A 7,272-nucleotide genomic window follows, 5' to 3' on the forward strand; every position below is an offset into this window, starting at 1 on the left:
CTCCGAGGGGGGGGATCTATTGTGGATGTGGGGGACTCAGTGGCAAAACATAAATACAATGAAGGCAGTCTTAAAACACTTGTCCATCTTGCACCTGAAGGTTTTATTGAACAGGGCAAAGACATCCTACAGGTGTAGACATGTAGACAGACTCAATTACTTTTCAACAGTTACTTGAAAACAGAAAAGCACCCTGTAAGACAGGAGCCAATCGGATGTCAGGTGTTATTATGTTGCATGACTCAAACTGTTAAAATTGAGAAAGCGTGTAGCTCTCATACAGACTCTGTATTTTCAGTTGAAATTCTGCTCCCATACCACAATTTGCTGTGTCTATCCATCCACAATTCTAAAACATATAAGAACAAACAGTACTCTTTTAATGAACATTTACAACACAAATGCTACTTGGTTATTGTTGTATTTTCTCAATTATTTCTCCAGGAATAATCAGTTTGGGGTTTTAGCTGTGGCCTTCTGTTTTTCTTTTGTGACCATACATGAAACCAGTGGGTGTATTACAACAAACACTGAAGATAATTTAGGGTTAGGGTTAAGGCTGCTATAATTTCAAAGAACTACCGACATAACAGCTGTTTGTGACCTAGCTCCTTACATATACGCTGCACCCAAAATATAGTGATTGTGACCATGAACTTATCTTTATAATAATAACCAATGTGATAAATCAAGTGAAAGGTAGGGGCATTTTCTCATAGACTTCTATACTTTGCAAACAGACTTGTTCTTAGACCAAGGAGTCGCCACCTGCTGGATATTAGAGAGAATGCAGGTTTTAGGCACTCCCACATTGGGTTTACTTCTCTAACCAGTAAGTTCACGCTTCGTTTGAGGAATTTTTTTGTAAATAAAAGGAAAAAAGTGCTATAATGCCCCTAAAATCTGTTCATGTATGATGCATCAGACATTCTAAGTGTTTTCAACCTAATGTATGTTTTCCATAAAGTCATAAGGCATTACAAAAATAATGTTTATAAGTTCAGGTATTACCGCTACTAAATCTCCGTATTTGCATCAGAGATAACAATGAGGTCTAAAGACAATTATGTTTCTTACTGTGTACCTAAAGTTTGCTCATAGCGTGCTATGACAGCTCAGCCCTTTCAGCTCACACCACCTTCGTAGCATTTGTTGATCCTGACTGCAGCCCACATTAAAAACCCAGAGAACAGCAAGACAGACATTCAAAATGAAAGGGGGCAGCAGCCGGGACTCGTTGAGAGAACATCTCTAACCGAGTAGGAGTTGAGTGGGAATACTGGCACAGGACACAGACGTTCTACAGCCACGATGCAGGCTGGATTCTCACCTTTCTTACATCAAATATTTCTGTTATGTCCTTAGAAAGCTGTACCAAGCATTGATAATGTTACACAAAAGCATAGTTGGCATTTGTTTTTTCCTCTTTTGTTAGTTTCTAGTGAATATCTTTAAAAGTCGATTAATCTAAACCAAAGTAAGAATGTCTTCTCGCCAGCTTTGCTCCGAATGAGTAAAGGTTATGCTATCTTCTCTTATGGTTAATTAACCAGTGTTAAAAGTGTTCCCAAACAACACAAACACGATCACCATTTAAATGAAAAATTTCAATGTCATTGCAAATGGAGTAAAGCAAACTTTATAATCATTAAATTACCACATTTTTATGAAATGGCTATAGACAAAATGAAGGTATAATTGGCCTGTTTGGAAGTGGTTCCTAGTGGCTTCTCCTTCATGTTAAGAGTAGTACAATTGGGTTTATTCCAAGATTATTTTAAGGTGAACCAAGATTTTTGTTTAAGTACGGCAATGGTACAAGTGGTAGTAAAATCCACGATACATTGTGCAGTTGTAAAATATAATGCAAGACACTGTGTGTGATATACAGTATTACTTCCAGCCCTCTGTGTGTTATTCTTCAATTACTGCACGCCACATTGTGGATTATCCCTTACATGAAGGCATGAGGCAACTATGCAATGTAATATGCTGTTTAAATGCATTATGCAGTAGTCTACATTATAATACATCATACACATGGGATTGACAGAAAGTGTTACCCTGTTTCATTTTACTCTTCACAAGAAAACGTTGTTCGTTTGTCTCGGATACTTTTGCTCTGTCCCTGTTTTGGAAATAATTGGCCTGTGGTATTGTAGTTCAAGCTAAGCTTAAAAGTATAACATATTTATATAGACGTTTGAGGACCATAAAAGGCATTTCTAGTCATGACACTCCCTCCGAGAGTCAGCAGTGCAGTGCTTGCAGAACTTAGTTTGATGATATGTGCTGTTATAAATGCACATCATATTGATATTTAACACAAGTAGAGGTCCATATATTTGTTGTTACTAATCTGCCACTGCCCTGCTGAATTTGACTTCATTAAAGTGTCTCAAATCAAAAAGGGACAATTCATTCACGGTGAGTTCAAACCAGAGAAGCAAACATGAAATCAAAGGTATGGGATCAGGTGGAAATTGCCATTTTCTTACAACACAAACCAATGTTGACCTGAAAAACCCTCTTACATACACACTCACACACTAAATACACACTCTGCAGCTCTCGGGAGCGGACGCTCTCTTTATATCCTCAAATGCATACATTAAGATGGAGATGTACATAATGTTTTAGTACAAAGAAAAGAAAAAGAAAAACAGGGTGACGACATACTGACAAACACCAGTAAAATATTATGCAATCTATTGTTATCTTTGGAAGACTAACAGATATATTGTTTCACTTTAGGATGTACATTAATCTTCATACACATTGTAGTATTGCGTTTTATTTTTTGAGATATCTTACTGGTGTTCATGTTATTGTGTCCACCTCTTGCAGAAGAATGCCTCTTGTGCTCCTGAGATGAGACCCACAGAACATAAAACACATTAATTTAATCTCTATATATATATTTACACAAATCCTTTCAAGTATATCAGGCATCTGAAACCAGCAAATAGCACGTCCAGCTGGCCAAAACATTTCATATCAAAATATAGTCAATTTAGACAAGGATTCTGAATACATTTAATCACGCATGAATTGATTTTAATTACAGAATTTAATTTGTGTGACATACTGCAGCTCTTTCCCTAGTTTCAATTATATCCCCCCCCATCATAAATATCTCTATGTACTAAAGAAACACACAAAAAAAAGACACAAAATAAAGTCAAACACAGGATTCAACCTTGAACATTCAAATGAGATCCAGAATCTGTAAAATCACACATTGTTCTCCGGCCAGATGGTGAGCTCTGGACTGGGCGTGTCCCAAAAATATACAAGGGTATGAATAATGCATTGGATACGACTTATTTAACAGTGTTCCTCTGGATGTGCACGCAGACTCACACATACATATTCACACATTGAGAGATGCAAACATGCACACACGCAGGTTTAGACCATTAAAACGAGCCAGGGGTCCACATCTGCTGAATGCTCCCGGTGGTGTGTGTCCAGGATGTGTGAGGTTCATTGACAAAAACTACTATTCTACTCTATGTTGGCACCACATAAAAAACATAAGTTATACGCTAAGTTGTCCAAAATGTCCACATTTGGCACTCAAGACAGTCAACTCATCTCCGTCGTCTCTTCTGGGACATTCCAATAGACTTTGTTCCGTGATGTGTGTATGCAGTGCAAAGTCTTACCCAGCTAAATGAGTGAGAGAATCCAGTGGGCAATACAGTCTGGCTCAACCTCATAAAAGTGTCTTTAGCAGCAAGCTGTCATTGACAAAACTTGGCTGGAATATAACACTGGACGGCTTCGTATCGAGATAGTTAATAAGAAGAAGGGGCCGACTTCTGAAAGACCTTCTGAAAGGTCCAGATCAAGCCACAAAGGTACGAAAAATCTTCAAGGAGGCGTCCCCTGCAGACCTAATGTTGGATATCAAGGGCAACAAAAAGTCAATGTAATGAATGAGTCAATTATTCCACGTCCCGTTGATGAAAGTTCCTCACAGGGATTTTGTTCTATGACGTGTCCAAGGGTTCGCGGTGAAGATTCAAAGCCGATGGTGTACCATGCCTCTCACTGGAGACTTCTCAGAATTCTCAGAAATATCTGCTAGTTTTTTTATACATATTTGTTTTTACTGAAGGTTAAAACCTGTTGTAAAGTTTGAGAGTCTCATAAGAGAATGGACACAATGTTCTGGTTTAGTGATTGGCCTCAGTATTTTTTGTAGCAGGATGCCGATGACACTGCAGAACAATGGAGAAAAAAGACAATAATGAGATGAAATAATGTTTTGTAAAGTTGTTTACACAATTGTACATTTTTTTACATCTGAACAATGACTGGTAATTTTTATGTAAAAGTCACGATAGGTATCTTAGCAAGTCAAACTTATGTAACACTTTCCGTAGCATAACTCTGAATTGAAAACCACCACATAAGGTAACGTGATTGCTACTGCGACGCAAAACAAGGTGAAATATGCACCGAGATCTAATGAACTCTCGCCTGTGGGAGACACTTTATCATTTCTTATTAAAAAAAAGACAATGATTCACTGTAATAAAGTCTGTTTGCGAGTTGTTTTGTAGACGTCGATTGCCTAACTGCACCTGTTTTGTTACATTACCGTCAGATCCAGGAAGCGCTTCCTCTTGTTTTTTAAATCAAAAATAAATTCAATTTAATAAACCATGAAACACTGAAGGAGCCAATTTGAAGCTGTTGAGGATACTATTATCTTTTTTTTACCCTCACTATGCAGGATGAGAAAACACAACATCAACACAGTAATAACCAGCCCAGCACCCCCTCTTTATATTTTCAATTTTCATCTGCAAAACTCTTTACAGACAACATGTGTGCTAATTAAGAATTAAATGAGAGCCTTGTGATTCTCTGCTTGCGCACTGTTGGAGATTATAAAACAAGCAGAACTTTATCTAATAAATGCATAAATTAATGACAAATATTATGAAGAGCTTCACTGAGGGAAGGTTGTACGCCATTAACACTCTTGAAGGTCATTCATTTAGACTTCAGCCACAAAACAGCTTTTTAAATCCAGCGGTGATGAGAGCATAAACTATTTTCTTCCTTGATATTCGTTTTTGGTCTTACCGCTGTTTGTTGGATTGCCAGTTGCAGTTGAAGTGCCAAATAGGGAGCTAGTGTTGCGCCCCTTTCTCTAGGGTCCGAAATACATTTGCATAATGGAAATATATCTGATTGACAAAAAGCCATGACTTAAACAGATGTATAAAACAAGCAATTCCACATATCGCAAGTCTGAAAATGGCTTTATTTGACTTTCCTTATCGCAAATGTTATGAATGATTCTGCAACAGGATTGGTCTATACCTGTATGTGTTACTGGGTTCCTTTCCACATGGAATACATTTCACCTCCAATGAAATCCTGAAGCTAATGACTTAATCTAACCAATCTTTTGATCAAGAAAGCCATTTGAATGATAATAGAACTTTGCCATGAATATGTTATATGGATAAATCCATAAATGTTAATCCATAAATGATTCACAGTGACAGTGGACAAATGTGACACCCAGGACTGCCCATATAAATCATTCAGACACTTAAATATGAGTTGGCAAATCCACACAGAATTGCACAAATTCCCAGGGCTGGCAAATAAATATTTATGACGCCCCCAATTCCCCCTTTCTCCCTGTCCTTGGTAATTGTGCGTGATTCATTTTGTTTTCTCGGTGGAAGAGGGAAAATCAATCTCAGAGTATTGGCTAGGAGACATATAGCATGCAGATTCCCAATGCCTGTGGTTTCGCAGTATATAAAAAGCTTAACAGATACTCAGTCAATGTTTTTGGGAGGGGAATTTAGTTTCATCTATAGATTTCCTTGTTTTTTAGAGAACAGATTGTTTGTGGAAGTTGCCAGAAAAGCGAGCCAGAATCTAGATTACCTGCCGACTTTTAGTATTGACTTCTGCAGACACACACATCTTAGGACTTTGTTGGAATTGGCATATACAGTTGAAGAGGATTCTTAAAAGGCTCCTTCTTGTGGTTTTTGCTTTTGTGAAGGATGCTCCAGTTCAAATCAGTTTTCTACCTTTGTCCTGAAAGAAAGCCTAGACACTTGAAGTAACCTCTCCCTTTGATGTTAGCACAGTGGGGCTTTTTACTTTCCATCCTTACGCATTTGAAAACGCTCAACAACCCCCTTTGATTTACTTTTTTTGACTTTGCCATCATCAAAGTTACGACATCCTGAGAAACTTGTCTTCTCCATTTCCTGGATGATCTTTATTTGAGCTCAGCAGTACTGCGATATACATAACATCAACACACACTAATGGCTGACTCATTCCAGGTCAGAGCTACACTGAACATGTATACAACTTGCAATTTAGGCATGGCTTCTGCATTCTCCCTTAAGAGTCATTATTTCAGGGTTCTATGCGATATTACAATCAAAAATGTCTTCGGTGGCTTGTATGTCAAAGTGAGGGTTATACACTTTTTATGCAAATGAAAGAACAGAATGGGAAAAAGTACGTACTTGCCGTGTTCTCCACATCCTACGACGGCTCCTTGGGCAAAGGCTGCAAGGGAGAAGTACAAGGTCAGCATCGGAGGAACAGAGGGCCAGCCTTCACTAACGTTTGTTCAACTTTGCCTCAGTGTACTGGCCTTGGATGCAGAGCAGCATATGTCAGTTCAAAAGCATAGGTGGCCTGTCTTCCAATTATATCTAAGGCGAGGCGATGGAAACTGAAGGTTATTTTGTTCCCTCCCCAGTTTTATGACCTCTGAGGACGGCGCTTCTCTCCCCGACCAGAAAATACGAGCGAGTAATGGCCAACTCATAATCCGCGTTAACGACTGAGAGACCTTTTCTTTTCTTCCATCAACGCCATCACATGGACAGAACATTTTTATCACATTAGCTGTAGGGCAGGGTGATACACAGTGTTCCACTTTGTTTCTCTGTGAACAATAACTTCTTGCCTCCTACATTCATCTGTAGAACACGTGAAAGCGCATTGTTTTCCCCCTGACCGGAGGAAGAGAAACAGCTCCCTTGCCTTCTTAATATTGGTGAATGAGCAACTTTTGTGTAGATAATGACTCGGCTAATCATAATCACGAACCTAATGGTCTGTTTAGCCAATCAGTGGAGGTAAGGCGAGACGGCTGTCTGGGCTGCACATTGGCATTCCCAGCAGCCCCTGCTCTCTGTGCCAGGCTGTGCGCTGCATGCGAGCTGTACTTGGTATTCTGCGCCCTCCCCCCCCCTCCCCCCCACTCCG

The 7,272-nt window shown here is 39.1% G+C and overlaps 1 long non-coding RNA gene across 1 annotated transcript; it reads right to left on the minus strand.

The window, feature by feature from the left end:
- Window positions 1-82: 82 nt before the first annotated feature.
- LOC104943740 (uncharacterized) lies at window positions 83-6,799 on the minus strand. Its single transcript, XR_798148.1, has 2 exons — window positions 6,522-6,799; window positions 83-4,226 (listed from the first exon to the last, which is right to left on the minus strand). It is a non-coding gene; the product is annotated as an uncharacterized lncRNA (long non-coding RNA).
- Between the last annotated feature and the right edge of the window lie 473 nt (window positions 6,800-7,272).

This window comes from Notothenia coriiceps, unplaced genomic scaffold, assembly GCF_000735185.1.
Source record: "Notothenia coriiceps isolate Sejong01 unplaced genomic scaffold, NC01 NC01_scaffold00006660, whole genome shotgun sequence".
In the NCBI taxonomy this organism is placed as follows: domain Eukaryota; kingdom Metazoa; phylum Chordata; class Actinopteri; order Perciformes; family Nototheniidae; genus Notothenia; species Notothenia coriiceps.